The following is a 12,897-nucleotide window of genomic DNA, read 5'->3' as shown; positions in this document are numbered from 1 at the left end:
CATTGCGTCGACACCAGAGCGAAGAAATATATCTCTTCGTCGAGTGGGCATCGAACTCACAACCGTTGCGTTTATAGTCACACAATTGTGGCCTCTCGCTATATCTGGAATCAAAACCTGGGCTTTTAAGCTGGGAAATAGTATTAAAATTACAATATCCAGTAAAATTATATATTTTTATATATAACGTTTAATCATATTTTAAAAACGGCTGCAACAATTTGAAAAAAAAAAGAAATATTTGCACAATTGTTTTATGAGGCTTATTTCATTACGTATTCGCCCTGGCGATGGCGATGGCGCGTCGTGTACGGGGAATATTCTCCAATTCATTTTAGAGTGATGTGATGAATTTAACGTATTTGTATCGAATTGAATAATGTTCGATATAAATTGGTTCATTTCGTGCGATATTGCTGCGTTCATCGTCTGTCGTGTGTCAATCAGGCGGCACATGCGGGCGACATTCTCAAAATTGCTCACAGATCAGAGAGAAACATTAATTTTTTTATTGTTTATTTACATTATGTGGAAATACTTCGTAAGCACATAAGGTATTAGTTGGGTATTATATATATTTAGATATATGTGTAATTGAAATTTTATTGATGAATTTAATTAAAAATTATAAATGTAACAATTAATATAATACTACACTTTTGTTAGTGAAAATTAAAAGTGCAAAAATTTTACATAAATTATTTCGAATAAACCGTAAAGCCACTAAACTATGCTGCGGAAGCCTTTAATCTTATTACTAGAAAATATAGTATGCTATATCAAATCGCGCACTACCGTTTATCTTTTCTCTGTTAGTCGTACATAATATAAAATTTAAATATAAAAATGTAATTAGCTTCACGCTTTACTTTTACTTACTACGCCGGCACACAGCATGGTAGGCAGAGAGAACCTAGTGGTAATACACTCCGTTCCACATTTTTGACCAAATTCGGAGAGCACAATTTTAAATGAAAATATTTCATTTCCTCGAGTGGGAATCGAATTCGTAACCAATGGCGTTTACAGTGATATTTTGTGCCCCTATACCACGACCGGCTTCAACTTAAATATAAAGGTACAATAAATACGCACAATAAATTTAAGTTGCATAAAACAATTTTTAGGAAGCAGTATTCATAAATATTATGGAATGTAAATTTAAATAATTTCCACTCGGTGACAGGGTAATAATTTAAATGATGGCGCCAATATCACCAAAAATGCGTTTCGGACGGAAAGTGAATAAAGCTTTTAAGCAAATGAAATCCGTATATTACTGAATAACACACTCGTAACTCAGTGATATAAGCCGCTCGGAGAATTGCCTGGCACTAGCTAGCTAGGATGGCGTGGCGTTCGTAGCTCGTTTTATGCAATTGTGTATAAGTTTGTATTGTTCATTTTTAACGAAATACTGCTGGTACTATTGTATAATAAATTATTGTTTCTTTTTAAAGAACTTATGAGAAGAATATAAGATTTTTCTTTCATATTGTAAGACTGCACTGCAACGAGTATTGCAATAGTATAGAATTTACACTACAAATGAAGATAAAAATCCGAGAAGTGGAAATTTGTTGGTACGTAACTCAGAAAAAACTATTGACCCCAAAGGTACAGGGCCCTCTTACACTTAAACGATTTTCTTAACCTTCATTAACATTTCATTCATTATAAATTATAAGTCAATGATAGTAGATGATAAAACTAAATCAATTTTTATGTTAGTTTTAAACACGAAAACGAGCCTTTGGTACATTCGATAAGAAAGTTTACTTCGTTAAGTAGGTACATTAGAGGAAAACACGAAATGTTGGGTATCGTCTTAAATGGCTACTTGCCAAGCGCAGTAAATATACCATCCAGTCGCACTGAGACTGGCTACACCATTACTTTTGCCTAAAATTTTAGATTATCAATTTGCAAAAAAAAATTTGAACTGGGAAACCACAAGCATAGCAAGTATAGCAATAAGCGTAATAAGAATTTTACATTTGAAAAATCTATAACTATTATTTTTACGGTCAAATTACGTTTAATTATATAAATTACTGTCTAAATTGCACTAATAATATACAATTACTAATTATATTGTATAATATATGAATAATAAATTAATAAATGATGTATTTAATTCGGTTCTTTTCTAAATAAACAAGAGACTAAGACTAGCGCTATTTTGACAAAATAAATGCTTTTTTAAATTGTATTCAACTTAAGAAGAAAAATTTCTACTTTTCAACAATAAATATTTTCTGAATAGATATAACAATATCCTACAAAGATAGGCAAATCAAATAATTTAAAAGAAAAATTTCTTTATGCTTTGTTCACGTCAAAACTTCGAAGTTGATGACATGGACAAGTATTATAAAAATGTTTACCACTTAGAGTCGTAGCTTTTACAATACAGTCCAATGAGATGAGGCGTAGAAAGATTGGCTCATTTTATTTTCATTTTAGTCTTATTTGATAAATATGCCATAGTGAAGTCAGTCATGGCATAGGGGTCACGTCGTCGTAGTCGTGAATGTACGGTAAGCATGCGGCAGGTTATGGGTTCGTTTCCCACTCGAGGAAATTAAATTTTTAATATTTTCATTGTCTCCAGTTGAGTTCCGCCACTCAATACACAATGTCTCCAGATCTCGGTGGAAAGTGGGGAACAGAAGTGTCTTAACACTAGGTTCCCAGGTTCCCTTTGCCTACCATGGCCCCTGTGCATACTAAGAATTATAAGTAATATTTATACTTTAATAAACAGAATGTTGCCTTAGACAGGAATGTACCGAGTCTTGTAAGTTACACATAGATATAAATGTATATACTCCTTCCAATTTATAAAACCTTAAAATATAATTATCTATTTACAGATTAACTTATTGTTATAGTTCATTTCATACAAAGTGCCCGTAAACTTAAGTTTGTCAACTTTTACGTGTTTATCTTTTATCCCGTTAATCTATATACCCGAAAGGAATCTGACTCGCACTTGACCAGAGTTTTTATTAATAAACACTTTTTCTCCAAGATATCTTCCCATAGTTTTAATGTAATATACATAAATATTTTACTTTGTGTTGTAGAATATTTAAACTACAAAGTTTTAATACAAAAAGCGAAGCTGAGCGAAAATTTAAAACTTGAAGAACTGCATCTCTGCGGCTCTTATATTTTTAATGTTATAGAGAGACCGGTCATTTCCTAGGAAAATATTAAGCATGTTGATATTAAAACTTGACGGGAGTGTCGTTATTTATTTTGTTAAATTTAGTTTTTTTTATATTAAAAGGATAGTATGTGTAGTATATAATATTTTTTCATATGATAGTACGATTATATGAGGCTATTCGTGGCTTCGAGGGCACAAGCGTATGACGTGGGTTCGATCCCTATTGGATTTTCTCTTCCTCTACCTACTATGCTTTAAGTACATTCGACGCAAGAAAGCGATTTTAAGAAAGCGAAGCGAAAAGAAGAGTCTTTTGAGATATGATAACATCGCTTTCTGGTGTTTATCTTTCCTCATTAGGTTAGCCATATACAAAAAATCTCAATTAAAGATGATTATCCTATTATATAAATCGAATGCTATCAAACATTAGTTATAAATAAATTTGAAATAAATCAATTAAAATAAATAAATTAGTAAAATATCATTAAACATAATACGTACCTAAATAAACAACATCCCAATAAGTTGACAATCACGGAAAGGGCCTGTCAGAGTTGCCGTCGACATAATTGATTAAAATTATACCCCGACCTCACTCAATTAAAATTAAAGCAATTCCACAACTTTACGGGTCTGTGGAATAAATGTAAAACAATAGTTTGGATGCGTAAAACGAAAACGCGAACTCCTTTTGTATTTTGAAGTAGGTACCAACAATATCGTGTTATTGAACCAGTAAAGCTATTTTAATATGAAACGTACAATGTAAGGCTGATTGTAAGGCTGTTTTTTTATACGAAATATAAATAGTGAATCTCGAAGCTCATGAAGGACCTTTGTAGTCTTGCATTGATGCAAGATGAGTAAAAATTTCATCATCCATTATATCCAACTTATATTTTATATTGATTATTTTTAAAAATAATTACTTTTTATAGGTTTTTCATTTATTTTATACAGATAATTAAAATCTGAGTCGAACCAAAAAGCAGTATAATTGTTCGTTATTTTTTTTAAATAAAAAATAAAATATATATATACATCTAGATATATTTTTAAATTGTGAACCTATCTGCTTAATTCTAACATTTTGCCCAATGGGGCTCTATTAAGAAATATTTATTGCGCTAAAGCGATTTTTTTTTAGTCAAAAAAAAAAACATTTATTAATTCCTAAACGATTTTTTGTTTAGCAAGAACTCAATTTCAATTGCAAACATAATGGTAGGCACTTCATTTCGTTCGCGCCGACCGACGTTAACTGTTATTGTCTTTGGTATATTGATGTATATTTTTCATTACTTATTTTGTAGATTGAAATTATATTTTACTTATATTAAAATACAATGTTTTTTTAGATAGGTACAGTCAGCGAGGTCTAAGTAGAGCTTTTCGTTTGTGTGGGTGTTCGTATATAGTGTCTCTGAAGCGCGGCGCCTCTCTTGCTAGGCCCAAATTTTTAATATTATATTTTTATGATCGACTTATTAAAATTGAAAGATTAAGTTGACATTATTTCTGTACAAGAATAGAAAAATAAAAATCATGAATACATCCCTGTTCTTAATAAACGATTTATTATAAACTCAAACAACATATCAGACGATAGTAAAAATTACGAAGATGCAATGTCCGATGTAGAAAAATAGGCTTATTTTTTGTTTGAATTTCTTTATAAATGGATAATAATAAACGTTATTTTTAAAAGTTTTTTTTGGCTTTACTTTTATAGAAGTGTCTATAAAAGTAAAGCCAAAAAAAACTTTGTGTGAGTGCACACAAATGCAAAGCTCAGCTTAAACCGCGTAAGCGACCTATTTTTCGCATAACATTTGCAACATTGATAACATTGTGATAATTTAATTATGCTATATTTACAAAATTACTTAGATAACTAAAACAATTTTACTTTATAAATATAACTAATATATAAGAAAATATAACTCAGAAAGCTTAGACTCGTTTTGAGATCGTTTCTATGTAGGTTTATTTGTGACTATTGAGAATCAATCCAATAGCCAAGTCATGTACGATCACCCATTAAGTATAACCCATAAATCGACAAACTTATATGTCGAGAGTAGTCGAACAAGACTGGCTGGCACTTAACGGTTGAGATTTATGTGTATTCTATTAAATTTTACTTTCTATATTTATAATGAAAAAGTGGAAGGAAGGTTTTTGCTTGGAAAAATGTTTTTACATAAATAAAAAAAACTGAACGAACGAAAAAATTTTCTTAGAGAATTGTGTAAAAACGTATTGAACTCTCTAAGCATTTTCTAAACGCTTACTAGGTACTGTAGTCAACATAGTATGTTCTAAAGATCTAAGCTATAACATTGTATAGTTAATACATACAAATTAACAGAATAGGCTGAGGCCAATGAGGCACAGAGCACAGGCGTTTGACTGTAAACACGATTGTGGGTTTGATTCCCGCTCGAGGACATGCATTATTTTAATTTCTTTGCTCGGATGTCAAGGCTAAGCACTGCAGTGATTCAATACGCATTGCTTCTAGAATTCATCGGAAACATACACTGCATGCCTGATATAGGATTGTAAAGCTGAAAAAATCAGAATACTTTTAGCAAAGATATACTTGAGCAAATTTCTAGAAAGAAAAAGATTTGTAGAAAGTAGTACAAATTGTAGCTAAAAATACAAAGAAGGGCACTTGTATAGACTACACACTACAACCCAGACACTGGGGCAGCCTCACTTTGATTAAACCCTTTCGAGCCCCAAGCGCAGACGCTTGTATTACTTTTATCTACTTTACTACTGCGCTCGTAAAACCACCCCGAAATATTTTCTTGTCGGGTAAAATGACTCGCTTTCACAGCATTTTGTATATCCACTCTACCAATTTATAAACATATATATAAAATAAAAATATAAAAATATATATATAAAATATTGGTGTTGCCATCGTACTGTATTTTCATCAATTCAATCAATCAAATCAATATGTAAGTGTCGAAATTTTTGTTATAAATTACTAGAACATAAAAAATTATAGGTATTAGAAAAATTTAATAACTAAATTAGAATAGAAATTGGATATAAAATGAGTAAAATATAACATTTTATATAATTACCACTTATAAATATCATACTATAAAAGTTATCCTTCTAACTACCATTTATAAGTGCTCTTTACAAACAAAAGTGTTATGACTGAATGAATATATACAATAGTACATTGAATCTCTATATGAATAGCTAGTATGAAAATAACAACAAATAACAATTTGAATATACAGCAACAAAAGCATTTGCTTAATCAAAAGTTTTGAGTTCTACTAATTAACATCAATTAAGAGGCAACGAGAATAATACAATATCAGTTAGAGACATTATTGCTATAGCAGCATAATTAGTATAGCGAGCATAAGTGTATAGTTACATACATATATGCTGTACCTACCTGCTAAGTATAATGAAACTGCAAGAAGTAGTTCTGGTGGCGTTTAATTTGATAAGTAATAAAATCTTTAAATTAAAATTTAAAATTAAATCAGCTTCACGCTATATCCCGCACACAGCTGGGTAGGCAGAGGTAATCTAGTTTAAGGACTCCGTGCCCCATTTTCCGCTGAATTCTGGAGGCAGTGCGTATTGTGTGGTGGAACTCAACACCGCGTTTTGCCCACCAGGGCGAGAAAATGAAAATATACATTTAAATAAATAATCCATTTCCTCGAGTGGGCATTGAACCCACAAACAGCCCCCTTTGCAGTCACACTTTATACCTCCGCGCCACGGCTAGCCCCAGTAATCTTTCATTATGATATTCTCAATGAAAATCTTTTACTTTTTTTACAATTGCTATTGACATTAAAAAAAAAGCCTGACCTTAAGAGACATGAATATAATGTCTTGGGAAAAGTGTTTAAGTGAAAAGATTGGCCCCAAATCTTCTATATTTGCAGCAAATAGCATGATGCCATAGCAGATGAACAATGCCACTATAATAATTTACCAAACATGTAACCTAACCGTCGGCCCACGTCAGCTATTCCTTCCTTGAAAACAGGAAGTAATTAAACTTGCCACTAAGCTATTATCTGACTACTCCTTAAAGTCACGAACTTCATCTTCTCTCTGATATGAAACTTTTCACGTTGTTATTAATCCTTACAGTTTAATCCAAAAACCTTTGTGAAGTCTTTTTGAGAACCCCCTTGCCGTTCGTGAGACCATGTGAAAGTTGTTAGAAGGAAGTCTGTCAGTACCTCACATTAGTAAGAGTAGAAAATATTTTAATTTAAATATTCATATGGTATTTCAATTATTTAATGCTTTTATATTTCAATTATTGAAAATGAAATGTCTTCTGTCTGAATACTCCTTGCATACCCCGAAAAAAGTGTGACGCTGAAAAAGAATAATTTCGTAAAATTGTAATCTATACTAATATAATAAAGCGGAAGAGTTTGTTTGTTTGTTTGTTTGTTTGTTTGTTTGTTTGAACGCTAAGATCTCTGGATCTACTGGTCCGATTTTCATTGTTTTTGTTTTATATGAAAGCTGCATTCTTCAGAAGTGCTATAGGCTATATAACATTACATTACACATATATACTAATATATTTTAAAGTACTTTCTAATTTGACATGCAATTTATTCTGCCATGTTAATAACAACCGTCGCGTCGCTACGCAACCGTTACCGCGACATTTTGATATTCATCCTTATGAAAATAAATATAATAGTCACTTTTAGCATTTTATCTAGATTGAAATTATAGTTTACTGTATAACATTCTAATAAATAATTGAATAGATGTCACTGATTCCAAATGACCTAGCCTTCGGGTGGCACAGTATGAGTATGACCGACGCGAACGGGCAGATGACGTTGACGGTTTCATAAATTTTCATACATTTTCGAACTATTGTAAATGTTTATGTAATTATTTGCTGTTTATAATTAAATTAAACTACACTTTGGTTCTCTTCTTATTTTATTTGATATTGCCCGCTAAAATTATCCTGCTTAATAGACAGAAATGTTTAGTTATTTCATAGAGTCGATATCTATGTACGCACGCACGGAAAACTTTAGGTACTTTTTCTAATATTAAGAATATCTATCCTTTAGTTACTTTTAATCCTTTTGTTGGTTAATTTCAGTAACTCAGATAATTTTTTCTAATAATGTGTATCTACTTATTATTCTTTTTGATTATTTAAGCTTATATTTTCTTACTAATTCTATTGAAAATTGAAAATAATTTAATGAATATATTTAATAAATATTCTTATAGTTGAAGCAGGCGTAGCCGCGTCCGGGTCCACTAGTAAATATATAACCATTTAAAGATTATAAGAGGCCTGTCGTGACGGGATACAAGCGTGCTATAAACGCGACAGGTTCTAGGTTCGATTCCCACTCGAGGAAATGAAATATGTAATATTATCTTTAAAAAAAAAAGAAAGACTATTATCTGCTATATTTGTTTGAATTCTAGACCAGAACAAAATGGAGAACAAATACGGAATATGACAAACGCTGCCTGGTCCGTGCAAACATTTGCTACGCTCAGCAACTTTGTATTGAAATCGCAATCACCGATCTATGTATGTATACAAAGTCAGCTTAAACCGTATCCGCTCAGAGGTGGTCGTTTTATGCAAGTGTAGTATTAGTATATATGCATACATTTTTTCTTAGGTTCAATCTGTATCCCGCACTTAATAGAGCAGGCAGAAGGAACCTGGGACCTTTGTGTTAAGACACTTCCGTTCCGTTCGTAAGGCGTTAAGTGTTTTTTCTAGCTTCACGCTATATCTCGCACACTGCAGGGCAGGCAGAGGGAACCTTGAAGTCAAAGTGGCGGAACACAACGCCGCGATATGCCTCTACACTAGGGCGAAGAAATGAAAGTAGGTATTAAATATTTCATTTCTTCCAGTTAAAATCGAACCTACAAACTGTCTGTGTTTGTTTTCTTGCTGATTCTGAAATGGCGTTTGCTTAAAACTCTTAAATTACAAATAATAATAATAATAATAAATGTATGTATTGTATAAGACTAGGTATACACAATATGAAGGAATATCTAGAAATTATCTTCTGAACTCTCTCCGGCAACCACATTTGCTATGTTATTCCTTTGATTGGATTCTTCCTTTAACTAACTATAAGATTCCTTTCGTTGATTACAAAGTTTTCTACAGCAAGTATGTCTCATGTGTTCCTTATAAGGTAGAAAGTTTTGTATCTACGTTGATTGCTTATAAAAATAAAAACCTAGGTAGCGTATTGGACTTAGAAGGTAATAAAATACCTAATAGATATTAGGCGAATTAGATGTGAAAAGTTGCCTTACATATTTAGCTATTTAGTTTTTCGTTTCTAATACAAATAACAGCGTTGTCATTTCTTTCGATATATTGAGAAAAGCATAATAAACGCATTTGATTATCATTGGATAAACACTACTCAGACACAAGTGTAGACAGTATATACATTAATGTCTGACATTTATGTCGGAATTTCTGTCGTAGTTATTCGTACTATAAGAGGATAGGTGACACCTTCCATTAATTAATCATATTAATTATACATCATGATCATTATTAATAGCTTGTAATTTATCAACTTCGGTAAAAATATTTTTCATTGAAATTTAAATTACAAAATATTATAATAGCAGCATTACGCTATTATTATTCCCTGTAGGATCTTGTGTTGAGGTACTGTATTTTTTTTAGGATTTTTCCTCAATTTTCGCGAAATTTTAGAGACATGATTTAAAACAATTGAATGTCGCCAGCACTAAAAACCCTTAGCTTATCTTCAACTCCTAGGAAATAAAGAACAGAATAAAGTGATAAGAGAGAAAAACACTATACGTAGAGATTAGGAGTCTGGTTGCTGTAAGGAACTATATTTGTCTGATACCTATCTGACTGCTTAGTCCACGCTAGATTACAGGATTAACCATATTAGGATTATTTGAGTTTATATATGTACAAATATTGTTTTACAACTGTGTAATTAAAATTTGAAATCGATTTTTAATTCTTGTTTAAATAAATTGCTTCATGTCTGTTAAAACAACCCCAAAACCACAAAAATTGGAACGGTAATATTTGACCGCATTATAAAGCAAATTAAAAAAGATATGAATATATACGATTATAATATTATTTTGACTTACTATATCATACTGGTGTACTATATCATTTGGCCATCGTTGCTCACTGGTACAGCATTTGATTTCAAACACAATGGTTGTAGGTTGAATCTTGATCGACACATATTTACTTATTTAAATTCACGAGTTCACATATCGCACTCAGAGATATTTAATATTTTAAATATATTCATTTTCCCCTCCTTAGGAGACTAGGAGAGGCTGATTTCCTCCACTCAACACACAATGTCTCGAAAATTAGGCGTAAAGTGTGATTTGGAATTTTTTAATTTAAATAATAATAGTTTCCACTTAAAAAACTTTAACTGCCTATTAAGTACAAGCAATTAAAGTTTTATATACAGAAATGTTATTCATACAAGATTATGCAGATGTATGTATTAATACCTCGTTGAATTATGCACGTCTTTACTTTTGCCTTTCAGAGCGTACTACTAATAAAGATTAAAGTGTTTAATACTAAGTTATACTATAATATAATATGGTTTAATGAAAATAATTTTGATTACTTCTTTAAATTCAGTCCCGCCACTCTACACCAATCTGACGGAAAATTCGGCGGAAAGTGGAGAACGGAGTGTTTTATTACTAGGTTCCCTACCAGCAGGGAAGGCTACCCTGCTGTATGCGGGATACAGCGTGAAGCAGATTTTTTATTTAAGCGCTCGAGTTGAGCAATCACACTCAGAGATGTTTAACATTTAATGGGCATTAGATCTTTCTAATACATAAACTTACAAAAACTAAGTCTTAAAATACATTCTTACATTGCCCCATTTGGACAAGGATAAGTCTGGTTACGAGGCTGATTTCAAACATTACACATCAATAACGAAGCATAAACACTCGTATCGTTGGATTGCGTTGACTTAGAACCCTTGTAGTTTTTCTGTATTCCAAGGAACCGTAGACTTGTATATTTGTGATTAAACCCAGCTGTGGAAGTACCACGTGATCTCGAAATAAATGGCAGAGAGAGACAGACAACAAAGTGATCCTATAAGGGTTCCATTTTTTCCTCCTGAGGAACCTTAAAAATATTTTTTTATGAACGAATTCAATCTACCCCCCCCCTCTACCTGCACATATAGGTAAAAGATAATGTCGCAGTCTAACATTATCATCATGTTACACACGCCATAAGTGATTAGCTGCACGCAAACTAACCGCAAGTTCTTGTTGGGAACAGGCGTAACAAGTTATAACGCGCACGCCAACGCATGTCATATGAGATACTATCAGAGTATATAGGTATAAGAATGTATATACTTTTACATAGAATAGATTCTCACGGGAGAATGAATTATTTAAGATTATAATATATATGTATATGTATTCGGAATTTATATCTGTATACAGGATGGAATTGTCAGCACCACTTTAAATGAAACCACAATTTTAACTACTCTATAAAAGCCTAATATAATTCTGAAAAAAAAAATAAAAATTAAATATTTTTTCAAATAAAATAAATAATAAAATTATCGTTTTAAAATAAAACGCCATTTGTAAAGTATGACATAAACACACTTACCTGTCAAAGCGGCAACGTCACACACGTACGTGTGCGTCAGACGAAATACAGGTATGGATAAAAATCGTGAAATCACTGAGTCGCTTTCTCGCTGACGTTTGTTTTGGTTTACACACGTGTTAGTGAAAATATCTCTTTTTAGTGGTGAAACTCCTTATTTACTTAGTGGAAACATTATATAATAATGTAAATAGATCCATACTAATAAGGTGATTGGTAATAGTAAGTAGTTGTGCTGTTTTATAGTTTAGATTAGTTTTAGTTTATAGTTAGGTTATTTTATTTTAAGATGGATCCTGATCCTCCACCTGACCCCCCTGATCCTGGGGGGGGTTATGTAAATTCCACAGTTCAAGCTGTAAATAGAAAAAGGCAAGGTGAGGAAACATCCTCAAACCAGGATATAGTTAAAAAAACTATAATAGACCCATCCACCGCTACTCCTTCCATCCAAAATGTATGGACCCACCCTGCCATGTCCGAAGCCCCAAAATCCTATATTAGTACGGATAAAGGTCCCTTTATTGTGTATGTGTCAAGGGAATCTCCTGACCCATCTGCAGGGACCTCTATAAGAGCTATTAAATTTGGTCAATTTCTCCATACAAATAAAATTAGTGATATAGTTAATGATGGAGTTAAAAATGTTGGTCGCAATAAAATCAGTGTCCAATTTACGTCTGCTGATGCAGCGAATAGATTTTTGGCTAATCCTGTTCTTAGTCTATGTAAATATGTTTGTGTAATCCCGACATTTAATATTACAAGAATGGGTATTGTAAAAGGAATTCCCGTTGAATGGTCTTTGGAAGAGTTTGTTGGCTCACTGATATTCCCTACTGCATGCGGAGAAGTTATAAAAGCAAGACGAATGAACCGGAAGAATGTAAGTGAGGGTGTAGTTACATGGGTCCCAACTCAAACTGTTGTAATTACTATACGTGGTCAACAATTGCCTGAAAGAGTATTCTCCTATAAATCTGTCCTTAATATTGAACTGTATAAATATCCTACA

The sequence above is a fragment of the Heliconius melpomene genome, chromosome 6, assembly GCF_056956725.1.
Source record: "Heliconius melpomene rosina isolate 202511_hmr_F chromosome 6, ASM5695672v1, whole genome shotgun sequence".
NCBI lineage: Eukaryota > Metazoa > Arthropoda > Insecta > Lepidoptera > Nymphalidae > Heliconius > Heliconius melpomene.
Note: the sequence above shows the minus strand (reverse complement) of the source record.